This window comes from Tamandua tetradactyla, chromosome 17, assembly GCF_023851605.1.
Source record: "Tamandua tetradactyla isolate mTamTet1 chromosome 17, mTamTet1.pri, whole genome shotgun sequence".
In the NCBI taxonomy this organism is placed as follows: Eukaryota; Metazoa; Chordata; class Mammalia; order Pilosa; family Myrmecophagidae; genus Tamandua; species Tamandua tetradactyla.
The window spans coordinates 57,700,262-57,702,867 of record NC_135343.1 but is presented as its reverse complement, the minus strand read 5'-3'; the positions used below and the strand labels follow the sequence as shown (position 1 = coordinate 57,702,867).

General features: G+C 38.9%; 1 long non-coding RNA gene across 1 annotated transcript; it reads left to right on the top strand.

Annotated features, from left to right (window-relative positions):
* Positions 1–229: 229 nt before the first annotated feature.
* On the top strand, positions 230–1,975 carry LOC143661632 (uncharacterized). The gene is made up of 3 exons (XR_013164762.1): positions 230–443; positions 877–985; positions 1,925–1,975. It is a non-coding gene; the product is annotated as an uncharacterized LOC143661632 (long non-coding RNA).
* Positions 1,976–2,606: the final 631 nt, after the last annotated feature.

Below are 2,606 nucleotides of genomic sequence, written 5' to 3'. Positions count from 1 at the left end.
CTTTGAGGGTCATGAAGGGACTCAAATGAAATGTATCCCATGTGTTCTCCAACTATGTTAGTCCTTAATATTGATGAGACAGGACTTTCTTGTTGCAAGCATAAATAATTCTTTGGGATCTACATTCAATCTCTGCCACATAAATATATTTAATTGACCACTTCTTTGTTAAACTCCTATTAAACTGTTCCCTAATGCCTCTTCACCATGCATTATTGATTCCAGGTGGGCATGCACACAGTCAGGCCAGTGTGAAAGCTGCCAGCCAGGAGAAGCCTGCCTAATGTTGTGGGATAAAAGCTGTAGAAGTGACCTGCCCAGAATGCAGAAAGCAGAAGATTCTGAAATACAATATGCTCAACTTATATTGACTGTAACCACATCCAAGTCAGTCAGTTAAAGCAGAAAGGAGCTTACTGTTATCACAGGACAAGGCACACAGGGTAATAACTCAGGGAGCCAAGGAAAAGAGAAAAGAATATGGGGCATATGGCTGAGCTAGCATTCCCTAAAGTGTTCCAGTGTTAACCTTTCTTTCCATGTCAGGATTTCCCTTGTTCCAGAGATCTTCCTTGCCTCCCCCACCCCAAATGTTTATCTGCTATCTGTTCTATTTCCTTAGCAATCCTGTTCTGTAAAATTACTAATTAAATGAGTACATTTACCAAGATAGATTATGATGTTAGTAGCCTAACATCTTTCTGTTTCTAGAATGTATTTGCCTTTTCCCTTCTTGAGTACATTATACACACATACACACTCACACGTGCATACATATATGTATATGTAAAAGACTTCAATACCTTTACACAGAACAGAACAGGCTGGCAAACTGGAGCAAAATACTTAAGAAAAACGGTTTGTTTGTCTTCATAGGAGGACTGCTTTATGTTAATGGGTACGATGGAGTGCTTGCCTCATCCCAGTGATTGAGCAGTGACTGAAAAGAAGTGGGAGAGATAAAGGAAGGAACGGAATGTCATTGGTAAATACAACAGATGTGGCTCAAACTTTTCTGGTCAAGGGATTTCCTGCAGGTTTATTGATTTTCTTTTTGAAAAACAATTTGAATTGCTTCTCTCAAGGTTGTGAGTGAGGACATTTTTAAGCAAGGCTATGGCAAAGACACGTTTATGTCTGATGCTGTGTCATTCCCAGTTTATAGTACCTGTTTGGGGAAAATGTTTATATCCTTCTTCATCTGGCATTTACCAACCAAAGACACCAATTGGAAAGGGCTATTAATTTTTTGACCCATTATGTTTTGAAAGATGTTCAAGTTACAAAAGTCTTTGAAATTAGAGCCCATGATTTTAAGATTAATAACAGTAATTAAGTGCTCTGTTTTAGCTGAAAGAGCTGTTACTTGTCTGTGAGATTGAATATGAAAGGTCTTTTGTCCAAGAGAATAATAAAACCTTGTCCTTTCTGCTAGGGCAGCTAGTAGCAGGAAGATACTTTCTCTCTAGAAAATACATGATGGCAGCAAGGGTTAAAGTTTTTCTGAAGCTATGTTGATTCTCCAACCTGGCCCTGAAGACCGATTCAAGTCATAATCACTTTTGTTCGATCCCTTTTCTATGGTGCGAAAACTCACCTGGGAAATTAGGATTGTTTTGAACCTTTCTCCACAGCCAAATATTTCAAAGTTTGTTGTGATTTAAAGGTTCCCTCTGGTAATTACAGTCCAAAGACCTGCAATCTGTTCAGGTAACACTTGCAGGCATTCATTTCTCTTGACAATAAGTGGGTGGTTAGAGTTAGGTAGAAAATTGATATTCCATCCATTGTTTGGTGAGGATCAGGGAACTTCTACCAGGCCCCACCAAAAAGACCTTCTCTCCCCTTTAAGCATTTATAAAGACCAAAAGAGCAAAACTAAAGGAAATTAGAATGATTTTCTCCCATTAACCTATCTTTCTAGGAGCCCTTTTTGAGAGGAATCTGAGACAGCGGAAAGGGAAAAAAGTAAGGTAGAATAATTGGGACTTGAAAAGAAAACGTGGGAGGTGAGCTCGAACAGAACAGGTGTAGGAATGAGGACATAGGCCAAGATAGAGAAAAAGGGGAAGAATGACCTGCAGTAATGAGAGGAAGAAATTGTAAGAAGCATAAGGAAGGGTTGAAATAAAAAGGGAAGAAAGTCATAGGAAGGAGAAGTAAGGGAGACTTGCAAAGTTAATTAACAAGAGTAGAGAGAGTAATGATGGGTAAATGCAAAGAAAGGACAGAAAGAAGTGATGCAGAAATGGAAGTTTTTCTATTCCATTAACCTTTTCACTCAAAAGAGGGACTGGAAATTCTGGTTCAAATGAAGAATCTGAGCATGCATTTGGAAATATAGAAATGGAAACCTTGTGCTAGAGACCACTCTTCAGACTACCCAGAAAATATAACAACAAGTATCATAAAGACCAGATTTGAAGACTCGTGCAGGTTATAAAGTGTCTAGGGGAGGACATTACTTTGTCTTCTCATATCAGACTCTGAAATCCCTTGGTAAGTGGTTCTGCATGAATACCACCTGATAATTTCTTCATCTTCATACTCATGCCCTTATCCTTTTACCAATCACTGACTCTGTCTCCAATCTCTCTCCCTTTCCC